Raw genomic sequence first — 20,892 nt, forward strand, 5'->3', positions numbered from 1 at the left:
AAGAAGCCCTCTAGGGCTCACGGCTAGCCTGGAGGAGGAGGACAGCTAGGCCCAAGGGCCTAAAAAAATTCAAACACCTGCAAACACAAAAAAAATCGCCACAAATCACTGCAAAATGTTGGACAACTTCCCTTCTTCAGCTAAATGTTGAGTTGCTGGAAGCTAGGGAGGCTAGATCTTACCCTCAAGGGCCTAGATCAACCTTCCTTGCTTGGTTGAATAGCCCTAAAAAGTTTGTTGCTTCAAACTCTTGAGCTATCACCTGCGAAATGAATCAAAGAATACCAAACCCCAAATATATATACAAATATATAAACCCCCAAATACCCAAGTGCTGCAAAATAAAATGGGTTAGGAAATTATTTACAAATGTACCATATTTACAAAATAATAATTTTGGAGAAAAATATTTTTGAATAAATAGCAATGGATGAATAATTTCGAAAAATAGATATTGGCCAAAACCCTCTGGCATAATTAATTACCACAATGAGATCTTAGAGCCCAAACATAGTCAGTTTTTCCCCAGAGTCTATGAATTTGGAGCCCAAGGGCTGGCATACCTGTAAATCTCTATAATTTTCTCAAAGTGAAATTGTTAGATCATATGGTGAATCAAATCACCTAAGATAGTATGTACCAATAGAATGTTCTTATCGCCAACAAATGAAATAACAATTTATTTAACAACATTCACCACAATATAGGATCACGCATAACTAAAACATACCACAGATCAGCAGAAGAACACCATGAACTAAACCCCAAAGTCTTTCTATTATAATAAAATAATGTTCCCAGCAGAGCAACAGTTCAATACCAGCGTTTAAGAATTACATCATGCAAAGATATCAAAATAGAAGCTCAACAGCTTCTTTATATAAAGAAAACCCCTCCAAGTGGAAAAAAATGGCTAGTTCGCTTGATCCTTGTCAAAATAATCTTTGACCGTTGAAAATAATTTGATCATCTTTTAGTCTCCATTGTCGAATTTTTTTTAAGTAAAAATTCGAATTTTTCTTAAAACTCACTTTTAATTAATCCAAAAATTAATATTGTCGATTAATTTCCTCAAAAATTTGACTTTGACTTAACCACCAAGGTCGAAGGGCTCAAAATTTCTCAAAATATCCATTTTTCCCCTTGTGGGGGACCTCCAAAAAATAACTTCTCTTTGACCTACGAATTTTTTATTATTTTCCACTTGGCGAGAAATTAATTTCTCTATAATTATTTTTTGACTCAAAATTAATTAATTTTCTAGGTTGATACTAGAAGAGATTTAATAATTTTTCCACCCTCAAATATTTTAGCCATGGTGTCTAACTATGAATAACCATGCACTAAAATACTTTTTACATCAAATTTTTACAATATCAACACTTACAAAGGGAAATACACATTTAGACTCGGACCCTCAATAATTTACCCATTCCTGTGACACAATATGATCTAGTATAGACAAAGTGTATTTGTAATAAAATAATTTAGCCAAATGAGCTAAAATTATTCCCAACACACACTTTTACAAAAGACTTGATATAACACTAGGGCTGGAAGAAAAAATATGCCAATTATCCATGTTTATAAACACACATAATTCGCTAAGGTTAAAAAACTTCCTAGGATGAAATCCTTTGCCAAAATCAGAGGCTTACCTAGGTGTTGTTACATATTTTAAACTGTCATACTAGCATCATTTACCATACAACTTGCAGAAATTGGGTTTACAATGACATAATTGTGATGGTTGATGACTTTGAACTTTGAAAAAAATCCTTCACATCTTTGTATTCTACTTCCTTTGGTTGTTGACAAAGTGTCGTCAACAGGACTCATCAAACCTTTGAAACAAGTCATTGTATTTCCTAATCAAAACCAAAGCCACATGGCTCAACATTGAGTTCTAGTTCGGCAACAATGAAATTCAATTTGAATATGAATTTCCTTATGAGATTTGGATAAGCCTTAGCATTAAGATATATATATATATATATATATATATATATACACAACGTTTTAAAGTTTACGCGATATATCATATAGCAAGTTTTAATTTAAATATTTTCAACATGGGGTCATCACCAAAGAAGAGTTTATATTATATTGTTTTGTTTTATGTGCAGGCATGATTGTAAATAAAAGTTTCCATAATATAAATGAACTAGATACTATGAGACTCCACAAAACCTTGCATGAAAGCATTTCGGTGATGATGTGTTGATCATTTCAATCACTACATACATTTTTGGCAAGAAAATAAGAAAATAAAAAAACATCCAACTAGGGTATACATTTGAAGCATTCCATGGAAACACACTAAATAATGGCTTTTTGGTCCTTGATATTCAGATAAAAGAGTTTATTTTATATGGGATAATATTTGATGAATTTGGTTGGAGTTAAAATATATTATTTACATTTATTTAGCCTCGAGGGTTTAGCTCAATTGGTTGAGTTCCCGTTGCTAAAGCACCTCGCTAATGGGAGGTCACAGGGTCAATTCTCCTCGATGCCCTTGAGGTTAGGCTCTGCTAATAAGCTGGCGAGATGTGATCCCTTCGGGTGGATCTGCCTGGATATTTCCTCAGAAAAAATAAATAAATAAATTAGATATATATATATATATATATATATATATATATTCAATCTTTTATGCATCTAATGTTGTGAGTGAGGTTGACATCTTAGTAATATGTGACCACCTCTTTTGACTGATTAAATACCCCTTGCAAATGGAGTTGAATGTGTACAAAATTTAGAAGTTGAATTTGGTGGTTAGCTTCTGCGGAGCGGAAAATAAGCGCGCGACCAGGGTTCGAGTTTCAGCGGGAGTTTACATCCATGGAGGGATGCAGAGGAGGGGGATCTTCTCCCTCCTACAAGGAGATCGTGGCCAACAAGGGCAAGAAGCCCCCAGAAAAAGTCAGAAAGTTCACGGGAGAGGGAAAGAATAACACGGAAGAGGAGGAAGAAGCGGCTAAAATAAAAGAGAACAGTAGCACTAAAGACAAGGAGGAAGATGACAAAAAACAGGAAACAAAAGAGAAAAAGCAAAAGGGACCTTGTAAACCCAAAGCTGAAGTAACACCCAGAGTTGTTTTAAATGATCCTGCTCTGCAAGCGCACAGGGAGCACATGCAAACCTACGCAATCATCTGCAAATTCATGGGACTATGGCCCACAGAAAAATCTTTACAAACATGGATCAAATACCACTGGAAACCTAAAGGGAGCATTGATCTACACCTTGGGTCAAAGGGTTTCTTTACCGTGGTGTTCACAAGTATTGAGGATAAAGACAGAGTGTTTGAAGGAGGGCCCTACTTCTATGCAGCAGCAGGCCTCTATATGAGACCATGGAAGATGAACTTTGTCCCGGAACGAGAAACGTTCATATCAGTCCCAGTCTAGGTAAGACTCTATTCTCTACCTCTTGATTACTGGCAACCTGAATCGTTAGCTGCCATAGGCAACAAAATAGGTAGAATTGTCAAAGCTTTAGAAGCTACTAGAACGGGAAGATACACTTCCTTTGCTAGGATATGTGTTGAAATGGATCTATCACGAGCTCTTCCGGATGAGGTAATATTGAAAGTTTTTGATGAAGAATGGGTTCAAACGGTGGACTATGAGCATATTCCGTTTAGATGTCATAGATGCCATGAACATGGGCATCTTCTCAGAGACTGCCCTCTAGGCAAAACAGAGAATAATAGCAAACCTAATACAATGAAAGATCCGGACAGCTTTTACAAGGTAGTCCATAAAGGTAAGAGCGGCAAAAGAGGGCAAAAAATACAGCAAAATGAAGGACAACAGGCTAGGCGGAACCAGTTCCAAGTTTTGGAAGAGGATGAAGAAAAAACAGCAGGAAATCAAGCAAATAAAGGTAGTACAAGAGAGAAGGAAAAAGAAGGAAACCGTGATCAAACACAGGAAAATGACAAGCAGATGGAGAAAATATTGAGTGACACAGAACCAGAGATGGACCAGGAAATGACCCAGAGTGAAATGGAACTGGAGGAAACTGAGCTACAGGAGATACTAGAAAGAGAACACTTGGATCTGGAAGGATTCTTAATTCAGGGTACTTCTGGTGGGGTAGATTCGCTACCTCAGGAGAAGCTCAATAGAATACAGCAATTATATTTATGGAAAACTCAGGAAAAGAGTACGGAGGGAGCCAAAAACAGGAGCAGGCCGAGTAGCGAAGGAGTGAAAACGATAAAATCTACTCCGGGTTTAGCACCCAGAAACCCAGGAAAAAAGAGAGGCAGGAAAAAGCAAAATGAGCTATTGATGGAGTGTGGAAAGCTCATGATAGACTCAGGTAAGATGAAAGATCTGACCAGCTACTCCTTCACAAATATTTAATAATGAAGTTTATTTCTTGGAATATTAGAGGACTAGGAAGTAAAAGAAAACAGAGATTGCTTAGCAATAGAATGAAACAGGCTGCTCTAGATATAATTTTTATCCAGGAAACGAAATGTTCCATTCAAAAGTTAAGGCAACTACATAGCAAATGGCTCAGTAAGTTTGAATATCTAGAAGTTAAAGCAGATAATATAGCAGGAGGTATTCTCACTCTTTGGAACCCTCAAAAAATTGACATAATTGATGTAGAGGCTGCTAGGAATTATTTATCAGTAGTGATTCAGCCTGTAGGGGACAGGAGTACCTATCTAGTCACGAATGTGTATGGCCCTCAAAGGATAGAGGAGAAACTCAGGCTGACAGATTCCCTTAGGTATCTCAGGGAGAGACAGGCAGAAATACCCTGGATCTTGGGAGGAGATTTCAATATGATAAAATCTCTTTCTGAAAAAAAAGGTGGAACTAGAGCACTAAGTAAAGATTCTTTAGCATTTCAAATCTTTACAGACAATATGAAATTAGTGGATGTGGAAATGAACAATGGCCTCTTCACTTGGAATAACAAGAGAGGAGGGGAGTCTCAGGTAGCATCCAAGTTGGACAGGTTCATTATCTCTGAGGATCTAATGCTATTAGATAAGGAAATATTAGCAAGTGTTCTTCCCATTGGAGGCTCAGATCACTGGCCAATTCAAATGGAGATCCAGGGTATAGGTACCCCCCGGAACAGACCTTTCAGATTTGAGAATATTTGGCTTTCACACCCAGATTTCATCAGTAATATTGAAAAATGGTGGGCAGAAGATCTTCAGATCCAGGGAACTAGAATGTTCATGCTTCATAAAAGATTAAAGCACATAAAAATGAGGCTCAAAGAATGGAATAAGAAAGATTTTGGCAATATTTTTGCAGAAAAGAAATCAGTTGAAAATAAAATGCAGAAACTCAACCAAGCTATGATCACAAAAGGTTTTGATAAAGACAAAAATAATCTAGTGGAGAAACATCATCAAGAATGGGAAAACTTGTGTAAACAAGAGGAGATATTCTGGAGACAAAAATCTAGAGTTCAATGGCTAAAAGAAGGAGAGCGTAACACAAGATTTTTCCACAGAGCCACCATGGCGAATAGATCACACAACAGAATTGCCTTAATAAAAAAGGAGGATGGACAGCTGCTACAATCCCATGAAGATATAGAAGTGGTGTTAGTTCAACACTTCCGAGAAGGGTCCAGCAGTGACTGGGTAGTCATGGTTTTTCAGTTGGTTTAGGGGGTCTCAGTTTCAGGTTGGGGGCCTTGCCTCTGGCGTGAGCCACCATGTTCTCAGTCCACTTTGTCTGGTGGACTTCTGTAATCTCTATAAATTATTTTTCGATTAATAGGTTTGGAAGGAACGTCTCTTGCCTTCGCAAAAAAAAGAATGTGTACAAAATTTCAGTTAATTTTTACCTTAAATTTTGAGATTTGTTTAAATTTGAGCCCTAACTTTCAAATCCAACAAACCCTATGTCTTAGATCAAAACTAAGTTGTTGATTCATAAGATAAGATAAGATATTTTTATTGATTTCCACAAATGACCCCAATAGTAGACCAATCAGACACAAAAATAGACTCTAGTAGTGACACATTGTAGGAGTGTAAAATCAACTCATTAGAGATGAAATAGAAAACAAAACAAACTATTAAATAATATAAATAGCTAAAGACGAAAGCATATACAATCCGCTAAAAGGTTACTAATCCTTATCCTTATGATAAGCCTTGGATATCACACCAAAAGTAGTGGACTATGGAAATGGAGGAAGAAGAAGACGCCCGTACTGAGGCACCAACCACAAAGAAGGAACCAATAGATTGCCTAATAGCGTCCTTGAGGGAGAGCTCAAGACCGAGAGGACCTGACTATGTAACCTTTGAATAAATCAAGAGCAATCCATCAAGATTCAGGACTCTCCTAATACTCCATGTTACTAGAAAGAACCTAGTAATGGAAGATTGGTTCCCTAAAACGAGGGGGTAATTGAATTGTGCTATGAATGGGAACACCTCAAAACCCTAGTGGGGGAAAGTCTATAAAACTAAAGTCAAGAATTCTATTGTTTGATGTGTCTTATGTATGTTACCTCCCAACTTGTACTTGATGATAAACACCCTAATCCACAAGGTACGACCCAAGAGGGAACTACTAGGACAATCACCACTATCACCTAAATAACTTATCCTCTTCACTCTAGGCTGACTCAAGGGGGGTATCCCTAGTAGGATTACCAACTCTAAGCAATGAGGCACAAGGTGATATAAGAGTAGCTTTAGTAAAACTTGAAATATTTTGTATTTTATGAAATAAAAAGGGTATGGAAGGAAATAGGGATTAGTGCAAATCCAACAGACGCAATGGAATCAAGGGGATATCTAAGAGGGCTTATTATCTTATGTATTAGCAATGCAAGTGGTCCTAAAAGACTCAATAACATCCACTCTAAGCTTACTCAAATTAATGTAGAAATTCACAAAGGCAGTGGTCCAAAGGATCCATCTTCAACTAGGCAACTCAACTTTACCCTAGAAATTGAATTTAATGAGCTTGCTAGAATTTATGGAGGATATATAAAGCAAAGTATTGCACATCAAAGATTAAGATAACAAAGGAAACAACAGGTGTTACCACATGCAAAACTCTTTCCAATTGGTAGATTTTACCCTTCCATGGATCAAGTTGCTAGTCTCACCTACGTAGAAGAAACTACACCACTTCAAGATTTAAACACCAAAAGGCTTATGCACTCAACAAAGAAAGAGCCTTATACATCACATATGCTCCAAGGAAGATGTGACCATTAAGCTCCAAGTAGGGGAAGCTCCAAAATTTCTAACCATGATTACAAAATGTAGAGAGCTACCTTTTAAATAGAGTCCAACTTCATCTCCTTTTAAAATAAAATAGTAATTATTTTCCTAGATCCACTAATCTCTACAAGGAATACAATAAGATAACCTTTTCAACAGCTTCAATAATTCCATAATTGATCCATTGGCCAAAGGTATTTCAACAAGGAAATCGCACCTAGTTGGGTTTCGAAACCAATATATCATCCTCAACAAAAGTGAAGGCAACTAGTCCTAGACTCCAAACTCACTTTCTTGTCCAAAAATACAAAGTCAATTTAGAGAGGGTTGTCATAACAATCTGGCACTAAAAGAGGTAATTTGCAAGGTAAAGGTAAGCTTCACCTCACCAACATTTTATTCAAAATTCCAAAACTCAATATCACTCCTTGGCTCCTCCTCCTGCTGTGATATCACTCCTCTGTGATGAAAACTCGAAGAGAATGCCTCTAGCAACACTTCACCTCCAAATCTCGACTCTACAGCTCCACCCAAACACGCAGTCTCTCCCACTACGTCCCTGCTGCTCCCATTGCGTCCTCGCTGAACCAGGCAGTGTAATTCTCTGCAAGGGGTCTCTCTCTTGGTCTCGATGTCCACCAAACGAAAGGGATGAGCTTCACTCCTTGGGAAGCTTTGGTGCTAAACAGCACGTTGTAGCTTAGCTGAACAGCCAAAGCAACAATGAATTCTCAATTTGACAAAAGGCCCCAAATGTTGCTCCTCTCCTTCTATTTATGCTTGCTCCCTTGGGCCCCACGTGGGTCCCATCAAATATTTCGACCCCCAACTTAGGAAAATCGAGTTGCCTCCAAGGGGTGCATATTTTTGGTGGGTGAGTGGCCCCCACAATCCACTAAAGGCATATCGACCCCCTTTTCTCCTAAGTTCTTCCATCAAAAATGCATTAAGCCAAAAATAACAAAATTGCCAAAATTGTTTTTCCTCTCCTTGGGAGAACAATTAGGAAGGGACATTACATAAGTGGTACAAATAGTATGGGATGAGGGGGAAGTGGTACAAATAGTACAAGATGAGGATCAAGATGAAGTTATCGAAGTAGCCCAGGCAAAATGGGCTATTTCACAAGACGAAACGAAGCACCAACAATATTATAGGATGCAGATCTCATTAACAATGATGAATATTGTTGATGATATAGGGTGAGTGTACCCATAAATATAAGGAAAAAGAAGTGACGGTGGAAGAGGAGGACTATGAACATTGAAAACCCTATCCGAGGAATAGGATATCGTAGTGGAAAGGGTGAGTTGAATGCAGCAAATAATGGCATGGTGGATTTTTTCTAGGCATGGACAACTATTTTTGGGTAGGAGGTTTGGTAGTGATGTCAGCAACAAAAAGATGAAGGGCATGGTGGATTTTTTCTAGGCATGGACAACTATTTTTGGGTAGGAGTTTTGGTAGTGATGTCAACAACAAAAAGATGAAGGGAAGGAAGCCAAAATGAAGGCAATTCCTAAATGGAATAGTGAAGTGAGGAGAAATTCAACATGCTACCAAGAAGCATGGGAAATTGGAGGCCCACTATGCGAGATGGAGTGAGGGATCACATGGCAAAGGTGAAACCACTAAAAATGGATGAATAGAACATCTATAGGTAAGGCGGTAAAATATAACCCTTTGGATGGTTGAAAGCATAACACACACACAAAAAGCCCCCTTTCCCCCATTCCAAGGACAATACCCATTGTAAAGTGTGGCATAGACTTAGTGTGTCTAACCCCATGGTAGTCGTTGTGTCTAACCCCATGGTAGTCGAACTGTGGACCTACACAACGCACTTGATTATTGGCAACATCCTAGTAACAATGGCACCAATTGATCAAACTAGCCATTATGGCTTCCCTTTATCTTCCTATGCTTTATATATAGCTATGTTTTAGCTCATTTGATTCAGGGATAATTTTTGGTAATAAGCTAAGTTGCACGAAACGCCGAAACATTTCGAAGTTTCCGAAACGGGTACGTTTAGAAACGTCACCTCCCAAAAATGGAAATGTCAGCTGAAACGTCAGCAGAAACGTCATATATGTATATCTAAAAATATATATATAAAGAAATAAGTGAATAACACATTATCTTGTCAGAAAAAAGGGAATAAGACCCATATATGACAATTTAAAAGGAAAAAGAAGTCTATATTAACTCTAATATATGATTACATGATGGTTGAGTTTCAGCCAAGTTTTGGAGTTTCAGGTACGGGTACGGCCCGAAACGCTGGGTTCTTTAAAGTTTCATGCAACATAGGTAATAAGTGGTTAAGGGTTCCAATATTGCTCAATACTTAATGATTTTATTGCAAAGCACATGTTACTTAAGTTGTAAAGTGAAAAATACTTATAACTTAAGTTATAAAATGACTTGTTTTTGTAAAAGTGACTTATAAAGTGCAAAATGCATGCGCCATAAGTTCTAAAGTGCGAAATGTATGTCACCTAAATTCTAAAGTGCACCTCATTAGTTGTATTTTAAAGCTTTGAGGGCAAAGTTTCTCTAACGAGAAGGGCATGTGTTGTACCTAATCATAGCAACTTTAGTAGGCAACATCTTTGTAATAAGGTCATATGCGTGTATAAACACCAATTTTATATAACATAGGCCCACACACAACCTAATTTCAAGGTAAGGATTTTGTATCTTCTTATCATAAATAGGAGTTTCCCCTATCTTATGTATCTCATTATCTTTTATAAATGTAACAATTAGCTTAAAGTTATTATTCCATAGAGACATATTCCTTCATTATTTTGGTTTAACAAGTGCTAGCCAATCATTTGGTGAGTAGGTGCCCCGACTCTTATTGTTTTTGCTATGTTATTTCCATTTATTTTTAACTACAGGTTTGTTTGGTTTTTAAGAACACAAGGGAGAGCAGTGCAGATGCCGCAAAGTTAACATGACAACGCAATGTTTTTCTTGCAAGGAAAAGTTGATATAGGAGCATCCAAGAAATATCTTAAGAATGAGCATAGATAGCACATGACCAAAAAAATGTGAGAGAAGGATGTGTGAGGAAGGAAAGCATGACAAAATAATGGACACGAAAAACTCAAAAGGCAAGAGTGAAAGAAAGTGGGCGATAGATTGAGTTTAGTGTAGAAATTTTACTGCCTGTAGCCCCACCCCAGTTTTAAGGTTCTAGCAAGTGGTTTAATGCCCAAACCTAGCATGTACATATGGTTGATTAAATGCATTTAATTTAAAACATTGAGGCTACTTCTACCATCTAGAAATTTCCAACTAATATGAAAACATTAAATGAGCAAGCATTCAACACAAAGAACACAAATATTTTTGGTCCAATGACCCTAGAAAAACCCACAAGGGAAACCAATCTTCAAGGAGGATTCTATTTGCTTCTAGGAAAATTAATTACACCCCAAAATAATGACAGACTCATCTCCCTTTTGTTGATGAGATATTATAGCCCTTGTAGCATGAAAAATTTTGCCACACAGTAGACTATCCCAACCACTGATTCAGCCTCTGTTCTCATGCTCAAGATGCCTTGAAAATGAGTCAAACACAAGAAATTATTACCTCAAATTTATGTTATCAGATAGACTTAAATTCCCTTAAATTTAGGGTTGTTGTTTCCAAGAAATTCGAGCCTCCACAAATTTCGGACCTCCCCGAAATTCTCGCTACCCCTATATTGTTGGGCCTCCACAAATTTCATACCTCCCTGAAATTCTCGCCACCCCTATGTGAAAATTCGAGAATCCCACCCAAATCACCTACTACAGCGACTGATTAAACTTCTCCTATTTGTTAAATGTTGCAACAAATTATTTATTGTTTCCTACAGCAAATATGGAAGCCAACATACTGCAACCTTCACTTAATTGATTAATTTGCCCAAAACAATAACAGAACAAATAGAGAAAGATGCACAAGTGACAATGTTTTTTGGACAAATGTCCACGGAAAAACCCAATGCGAGAAAACCAGTGCAGCAGCTCTGAGGGTTTTATATTATTAAGCAGTAGTTTCTGAATACAACTTTGGATGCCCTTCCGGCAATCCAATTACAAAGAAAAATAAACTAGCAAAAAAACTTAGTGAGATTACCTCACTCTACCCAGCGATTTCGGCTGTTCCGGCAACTGAACCAACTGTCCCCGACTATCTCTGCGCTGGCCCTGCATAGGCTTTGCGTTGGCCCTGCGTCAGCCTCAACAAGCTTTGCATTAGCCCAACTAGGAAACATCTTCCCTCTGGAGCAGTGTCCATCCCTCCCGGCTCAGAAATCTCGGCTCCCCAGCAGATTTCGGAACTCGAAGACTGCGTTGCCTCTGCGTGAGCCCTTTTGGCTCTACGTAGGCCCCTCTGGCCCAGCATCAAACCCTCCTGGGTTTGTGTTGCCTCCTCCTAGTGTCTCTTTGCCTCTCTGCTGCTGATCCTAGGTCCTGGAGAAGATACTCCAACCCAGCTATCCCTACCCCTCACTGCAAAATCTCACTATCGAAAATCTCCCAGCAGCTGCTCTGCTTCAGAAACAATTCTTTGGACTCTCTCTGTGTGTTCTTCCAAGTAACCTTCAAGCCTCCTTAAATAATCTCCTCGTTGACATTCAACATCCCAAATTAGAAGCTAATCAACGGCTAAGATCATTTCTGCTTAATCTTTGTCTTCCTCTAGAAGTTACACCCACAGTTTCTGGGTTCTTTGGAATACATGTGCCTAAGCCTCCCTGCAAAATTTGATACTTAGAGCACATCCGATGCTACTAGAAATCAACACCCTATATTTTCGAGCTCCTAGAAATTGTGGTTCATTCCCTCACCCTTCTTAGGTCTAAGATTCACTTAATGTCCCTCGCCCACTTAGGGTGAGTCACTTAATGTACTGAGTTCGATAAAGGAGGATGAGTCACTATCTTTGTTTATCGCTTCCTTTGCATTGATCCGTGTTCGTACTAGGGATACCATGCTAAGATTCTTCGAAATGTGTAAAACATGGATATTTACATTGCAGTGATTTATGATGTAAGGGGGGGGCTACTTTGTTGTAGCTTCTTCCTCCTGCAAATCAATGGCTATGGTAGACTCTCCTCTCCTCCTTGACTCTCCTCCTCTCCAAAAGCTTGAGTGAAGAATGAATGAGAGAATCCCTTGCCTTTTCCCTTTTTCTCTTCTCTAAATGAAGAGAACCCTAACCCTATTGATCAAGCGTTGAGATTAAATCTCAACCCATGAGATCAAGTCCCCCACTTGACCCCCTCTCTCATGTGGTCCCCCTCAATTAATGAGTCTCCTAGTCACCTTTTAATGTTGTGTACCTTGTGCACGTTCTCCACATAAAGTCAACATTAAATTATAAAAGTGACTTTAATAATAAAAGGCAATTTATACTTTTTCTCCCTAAAGTCACATTTAAAACATGAAGTGATTTTACCCCATGACATTAATATAACTCATAATGTCATAGGACAAAAAAGACATTAATGTGTTTTCCTAGGCAAAAAGGATAATGCGCTAGGAAACACTTCCTTGGTACCATTTTCTCAACATTTAGCACAAAGGAAGGACATGTGCAACAATTAAGGATGGACCACATAAAGGATAACAGCATCAAGGAGTGCAACAATGGTAAACCATGAAATCGCACAAAAGATGGTCAAAGAGAAGAGCGCACAAAAGATCGGGATGATGAGTGCAATAAGACGTGACAAAGACAAGTATTGCATTTAGGGAAGATATAAAGTCATGATAGAGGATGAAGCTAAAGAGTCACAGAGGCAAATGAAGACTCATCAAGGAGTTATCCAATTAATCATATTAGGAGTTGTTGGAAAATCAGAAAGGTAGTAAAGATTTTCTCGATCTTGATAATTACTTGTGATGTTTCTTATTATTACAATTCTTTATATCTTCTTTCTTTAGTTCATCAAGCAATTACCAAAAGCAGCAGCACATAAAACAATGAACACAAGATGTAGGCACATGCCAGGGAAAAACCCCCCTCGAGGGGAAAACCCAGTCAAAGTAATTCTTCCTTTCAATAGTATTCTTTGAGACTCTTCACCCTAGACCAAGACCAGACCTTCCCTCCACACCAAGTCAGCCTCCAGAAGATTGACCTCTTCCCAGTAACTTTGACTATGCAACAACTTGCAGTAGCCAGCAGCTTCTGGCAGCAATCCAACTTGGAAGACTTCGATCTCCCAATCCAGAGCACGAAACAAAGTGAGACCACCACCAAAATTTCGATTTTTCTCTTCTCCTTAGACTCACCCAAACTCGCATTCACTTCAACTTCCCGGCAATAGACTTTCCCAGCTTCCTACTTCGCACTTCTACCTAGCAAACAGATTTTCGCACTTCTACCCAGTAGAGAGAGAATGAGAAGTGATGCTCCAAATGAATTCGATGTCCTTCCTTTTATAGGCTTCTTGTGGGGTCGAATAGGGTCTTAGGCCGACATGGTGTGGAGGTTCCATAATTCATATTTGACTCAATACTTAACCTTTTTACATGATTCAAAAGCCCAAGAAGGGTCTCTTTAAATGTACAATAATTCTATAGACTCAGAATAAATCCTAGAAGTCCTCAATGGGGACTTTGACCTAAAACATTGTGACCCAAGCATGAAACCCATGCTTTAATAAGTCATAATAATAATAATAATAATTCTTTTCTTTATTCTTTTGACAAGTACATTACATGATGACTCAAGTACATTATTGAAGACCGAACATAGTTACTTTTTCCAACAGGAGTGATATCCAAGTCAAAATAGTGAGGAAAGTGTTAAGAGAGTCAAACCAAGTGCCCCAAGTAGTGAGTTGAGCACTGAAAGCTCTTGAACATGTATATGTAATTTAAGTCATCTATGAATTAATACATAATTAAATCATTACCCACTAGTGTAATATGGTTCTATAAATGAATGTATGATCTATTATGCAAATGTAGGCCCTATATGAACCAGTGTTATTAGAACCGCTGAAACAAGTGGAACCAACCGGTCCGATCGGTTTGGGGGCTAAACCCATTCAGTTCAAGGTTCGGAACCGGAAATGGCCGGTTCAGTACCGAACCGGCCTTTTTGTTGAGAAATCTAGGGACTGCTAAATAGATTATTTCTCTTACTTTGATAACTGCTTGTGATGTATTTTTACTTAACTTGATTAGCTTCTTCTTTCACTTGATTATTATTAGTGTTCTCTATCATCAAACAGCTACCAAACAATGAAGATCAATGAGACAAGGAGACACAAAATGTAGGTTGTTATCTAGAGCCAAAACCTCTCCTCTTGAGAGGAAAACCCACAAGAATTGTTCTCTTCTTATAGAATCTTCAAATGACGAATTCCAAGACCTAAGACCCCTACAAGACCAAGTCAACCTTCGTTCTTGATGATCTTTCCTTACACAGTTTATAGCAACAAAATTTGACCTTCCAGCAACAACTTCGACCCCAACAACTTCGACTTCCAGCAACTTCGTCCTCCAACAACTTCGACCTCTAGCAACTTTCCAGCAACTTCGACCTCTAGCAACTTTCCAGCAACTTCGACCTCTAGCAACTTTCCAACAACTTCGACCTCTAGCAACTTTACAGCAACTTCATCCTCTAGCAACTTAAGAATTTCGTTGCACTTAAGAGAGAGAAAGAGACCCAAAAACTTCGACTCTAGCTTCCTTCTTGAACTTTGTTTGCCCTAGGACTTCTTCCTTTTAAGATTGAACTCTTTTTCTTGCTTATTTGTATGTCTTAGATGTGTGCTTCAAATGATGTCAAATTCCTCTTATATATAGGCTATCCATGAGGCCGGCTTGATCTTTCATGTAGGCCGACTTGTTGCAGTTCGTTGACAAGGTCTTGGAGGGTCTTTTATCACTAAAATAAATTTCTTTTACATAATACAAGATGCCCAAAGGGGTCTTACATCTATGACAATGACTCTTTGGGCTTCATAATTCTATGACAAACCTAAAAGCACTCAATGGGTGCTTGATCTACAAATAAATTTACCTTGAGCATGAAACCCATGAATCAATTAGCCCCAAGGGTTAGCTCAACTGGTCGAGTCCTCGTTGTTAAGTACCTCATCGATCGAGAGGTCACAGGGTCAATTCCCCTCAACGCCCTTGGGGTTAGGCCCTGCTAGTCTGGCCGACGGGCTTTAAAAGATTCCCTTCGGGGTTGATCTGCCCATATTTTCCTATGGGAAAAAAGAAACCCATAAATCAAGAATGAAATAATAAATTTATTTCTCTTTTCATCAAATACATAAAATCATGACTACAATAGACATTATGAAGACCGAACCTTGTTACACATTTCAACACTCCCTCTTAACTATGGAGGTATTCATAATCCATACATGGTACTTGGACATTCTCATACTGAAGAATTCTCATAAGAAAAATCGAATTGGTAAGCCATCTTATAAGCTATTATTTCAGCTTATCTCATTGCATCTCATCATACCAGCGTTGTCACATAGCAAGGCCTTGACTAACAGCTCTATCTCTCCACAAGATCAGAGCACAATGTTGGCAAGACAATGACTGATAGACACCATCATCATTGTCTCTTAAGGCACATACCCCACCCGAATGTTCACAAGGTATGTCCTTCTAGGACAATTCCTGTCTTGGAATAACACATCCTCAAGGAATTTCCTCTTCGACTACTCTTACCTATTGGATGCCCTACCACATCCTCAAAGAGTATCGGAAACCAGATGCTTACCCAATCCTCCATTCTTTCTTCATAACATGAAGACAAGAATGATGTGTCTATCTCTCCCTCTCAACTAGGGAGGATCTACTCATTCCTATAAAAGAATATACCCAAGCTCCCTCTTAACTAGGGACTTGTTTCCAACAACAACTATCTGCTCTTTGGTGGAGATCATGGTACTATCAACTACTTGTAGGGCTCCTCTTTTTGCATCATGTCATGAACTTCATCTTCTTCATCATGGAGCCTTCTTCATCATCACTTTATTGTAGGGCATCGGCCATCTTCTCCATCACTTTCCCTTCAACAAACCATAGTGTTGAACCAATAGTCATGTCATCCTTCTCTTCATCGAAAAGTAATCTTCTAGTCCACATCTGGTTATCCTTCATATAGCTACCTCTTCCAAGTCATGTTTCTTTCAGGATCTTCCATCCAATCTCATGATTACTAGTTGTAGGTGACTTCTACAACCCTCTTTCGGTAGCCCTGTTTTAACCCAACCAAATGCTTTCAAAAATCAAAATGAACAATAAATTAAAGTTACATATTTATGATGGCCTTTGATCATGACATCAGCGTCTAGCAACATCAACATCTAGCACATGTATGAATCCATCTCCAAGACACATATTACCAAGGTATTCCTTTTCCATCATACATATCAGGGTCTTCATACCTTCTTCTTCCATGGAGATGTCATAGCTAATTCTTCTAGTTATCGGATGTTGATTACTTATCTTATCTTACGTGACTATAGTTGCATCTTTCACGAACTCTTCTTCCTTTCTTCACATATTGCTTCCCCAGGAACTTCTATACATAGTTCCTTCATTATAGGAACCATAATTGTCAACCACCTCATCTTCCATATGAGGTCATATTATGTTGATTTCATCTTATCAATATGTAGAAGAGTTCAAGGCACATTGTCTACATGCCTTCATGCATCATTCTAATGGAAGAGATCCTTCTTCTTCAATCATGCTCATGAGATAGAGCATTCAACCATGCTATCTGCAACTATATGATGACATGACTTTATCTATCAAATATATACATACCTCTTCCTCCTTTTGGTCATCTAGACTTCCTTCTAGCAGCTTCCTTTCCTTGCTTGAAGATGAAAGTACTTCAACCAACTTGACATGTTGCACTCCTTTGTCACCATACCATCATCCTTCTAAACAATGGATCCCACACAAGGTGGAATGTAGACAATCAATGAGACACTTGCTTCTTTCCAAGTAGAGGTGAACCTTCTTATAAAGATTCTAGTGGAGGATCTCGATATTTTGCAAATGCTCCTTTCTAATAATGATGATGTATGATGACCTTTCTTTATCTTCTATCTTGCTAGATGACTTTCCTCCAACCATATATACTTCTATTTGATTGTCCTTATATACTTTCAATGGAGATGTGTTAAATTTGGCAACTAGGGTCAAAGTTCACCTTGGACAGCTCATATGAGGCAGCTGGTATTTTTATTGGATTCCTCTCTCTCAGAGGTGTAGGATTGATCTAAAGATCATCTCATTCTGACATGTACAAATGGAATTATGAATTTATTTTGTTTATGGACAAATTGTCAAGGTCGACCAGCAAACTAATGTAGGCTCAGAAGCCCAACAGTCACGTCTATTCAGCCTCAACCTTTGCATATAAATACAAGGTGCCTCCTCCTTATTTAGTCACTTCACTCACTCACATTCTTCTCTCTCCTTCATTGATTGGGTACGGATTTCTGAGGCAGCGCTCCACAAGTGCGAAGAAAGAAGGGTTTTTGTCCTTGCGTTGACCAACATTGAACGAAATTGCAGGAAGGTTGTTTTGACCAACATTGACCAGCGTTGCCCTGTTTTGACTCCGTTTTGTGAGGGATATCTCTGTTTGGGTAGGCCGCATTTCTGGGCATAGAAATTGAGGTTGTTTGACCAGCATTTGGCTGCAAAAGGGTTTGTTGCAGCAATGACTTTCGTTGATCAGATTTGACTGGATATTTTCGGACTGTTTTTGGGCTGATTTGACTAGTTGTTGGAGGCCGAGTTGATCGAGTTTGACCGAGCTGTTTTGGAGGTCAAAATCTGCCTTGTTGACCAGCGTTGACTTTCTGGTTAGGGCTTTCTGTTACTGTTGTTTGACTAGTCATATTTCACTTTGATTGGGCAAGTGAATATTGTATATTGTACTCTCTCTCTCTCTCTGCTGAACTTTTGAAGAATAATAAGAAGAATTGATCAAGGGTTTCCCCACATTGGGGTTTGTCCCTAGCTGGTGCCATATCTTGTGTCCTCTTGTCTTGGCTTGTCTTCTACTATTATTGTTTATGTTCTATCTGCATTTTACTATCATGTTGATGTGATTGATAAACTGGATATTGATATTGGGCTAATAAGAAAATTGAAGTAAAATTTCTCTTAAGCATAGAACATACCATTGTTATCTAAAATTAACAAGATGCCATTTCTATCATGAAGACTGCTATAACCATGTAGACTTTCTACTTCAGCTATCCTTCCATGCTTCTATGATGATGTCATCTCTATCTTGCTATAATGCATCCTATCATACTTGTGATGCTTTCTATAACTGAAAAGAACTAAGTGAAGGAGATTATCTCAGTCATAGTAGAGATCTTTCACTTCCTCCTTCTTTGATTTCTTCTTTTCCGATTCTTCCACTTCTTCGGTAACATGGGCTTCATTTCTTTCTTTTCTCTTCTTGTTGTCCTTCTTGAATTTGGTATAACTCCTTTTAAAGTGCCCATATTCATTACACTCATAGCATTGTATTTTTGACATATCAATCTTCTTCTTTTTCCAAGGATCAAACTTTCCAAACTTTCATTTTCTCTTGGCCATGGCAGCATATGCTTGAACTTGTTCATTTGATCCAACATCGCTTTTTGCTTTCAACCTAGTTTCTTCAATCTTACATAATGACCAAAGTTCACTGAATGGAGTGGCTTCCTTCTTTCCATAAATACTTGATACAAAGTTGCCCCATTCATCAGGTAGTGCATTGAGCACAACAGTGGTCATCTCTTTATCAGACATTATTTCTCCTAGTTCTTGTAGTTGATCTCTTATTTGTGATACCCTCATAAGATATGAGGCTACTCCTTCATCCTTAGATACCTTCATTTTGTATAATTTGGTTCTCAATGATATAACTTCTCCTGCAGTGCTTACGAAAAACAATTTTACCAACCTCTCATAGATATCCTTCGATATCTCCAACTTTGCTACATAAGGGATGAGGGAATCTTTGATTGATTCTATGAGTATTCGTTTAGCCCTTATTTCCCCTTTCATATACTTTGATAATGCTTGAGCTTGCTCTTGAGATGGTTTGGAGATTGAACCCTTAACATATTCAATAACTTCATTCTCTATGAGGATCAAATCTATCCTCTTCTTCCATGCAAGGAAATTTGATGACCCAACCAATTTGTTGCTCTCCTTGCAGAATGAAGTCATGTTAATAGTAGATTCAAACATAAATATAAAGATACTTACTTGTCAAGTGAAGATGCTCCTAGATGATGATATCTTCAACTTATGACTTCTTGATGATGTTGCTTCCTTGATGATCTTCTTCAAGGATGTTTGAGATGTGATCTTTGCTTCAATGTGAGGGAGATCACCTTGATTTCTTTGATGATGATGGCAATGATTCTTCTTGCTTCCTTTGGATGTAGAAATGTAGAATATGGAGACTTCAAGATGCTTCAAATATGTAGTCCTTCTTTCTTTGAGTGGAGGTAGGGTCCTTGAGGTCTTCTTCTCCTAGTGATGATGTGATCCTTGAGATGAGTACTCCTCCTTGGTGCTTCTTAGTCTGCTCGGCCCTTATGTATCCTTCTTTCAAGTGGATGATCTTCAAGTTGCCTCTTCTTGTCTTGTCACCTCAGCTTTGATACCATGTTGAGAAATCTAGGGGCAGCTAAATAGATGATTTCTCTTAATTTGATAATTGCTTGTGATGTATTTTTACTTAACTTGATTAGCTTCTTCTTTCACTTGATTATTATTAGTGTTCTCTATCATCAAACAACTACCAAACAATGAAGTTCAATGAGAGAAGGAGACACAAAATGTAAGTTGTCAGCGAGGGCCAAAACCTCTCCTCTTGAGAAGAAAACCCACAAGAATTATTTTCTTCTTATAGAACCTTCAAATGACGAATTCCAAGACCTAAGGCCCTTGACAAAAACCCTTCGAAGACCAAGTCAACCGTCCTTCTTGATGAGCTTTCCTTACACAATTTACAACAATAAACTTTGACCTTCCAGTAGCAACTTCAACCCCAACAACTTTTCTAGCAACTTCGAACCCCAGCAACTTCAACTTCCAACAACTTTCCCACAATTTCATCCTCCAGCAACTTCAAAATTTCGTTGTACTTAAGAGAGAGAGAGAGAGACCCAAAAACTTTGACTCTAGCTTCCTTCTTTAACTTCACTTGCCTTAGGACTTCTTCCTTTTAAGATCGAACTCTTTTTCTTGCTTCTTTGTATGTCTTGGATGTGTGCTTCAAATGAGGTCGAATGCCTCTTATATATAGGCTTTCCAAGGGTACGAATTGCCTCCATATAGCCGACTTGATCTTTCATGTAGGTTGACTTGTTACAGCTCGTTGACAAGGTCTTCTTGGAGGGTCTTTTGTGACTCAAATAAATTTCTTTTACATAATACAAGATGCCCAAAGGGTTCTTACATGCATGACAGTGACTCTTTTGACTTCATAATTCTATGACAAACCTAGAAGCACTCAGTGGGTGCTTGATCTACAAATAAACTTACCTTGAGCATGAAACCCATGCATCAAGAATGAAATAATGACTTTCTTTTTCTCTTTTCATCAAATACATAAAATCATGATTACAATAGACGTT

At 38.3% G+C, this 20,892-nt stretch overlaps 1 protein-coding gene across 2 annotated transcripts in view; it reads right to left on the bottom strand.

Moving 5' to 3' along the window:
• The window catches only part of LOC149225503 (putative hydrolase C777.06c), a 167,972-nt gene that overhangs the window by 137,989 nt on the left and 9,091 nt on the right, over window positions 1-20,892 (bottom strand). The gene's annotated exons all lie outside the window — the stretch shown is intronic.

Source organism: Pinus tabuliformis, chromosome J (assembly GCF_031772625.1).
Source record: "Pinus tabuliformis cultivar Carrire ecotype Pingquan chromosome J, CPIR1, whole genome shotgun sequence".
Taxonomy (NCBI): domain Eukaryota; kingdom Viridiplantae; phylum Streptophyta; class Pinopsida; order Pinales; family Pinaceae; genus Pinus; species Pinus tabuliformis.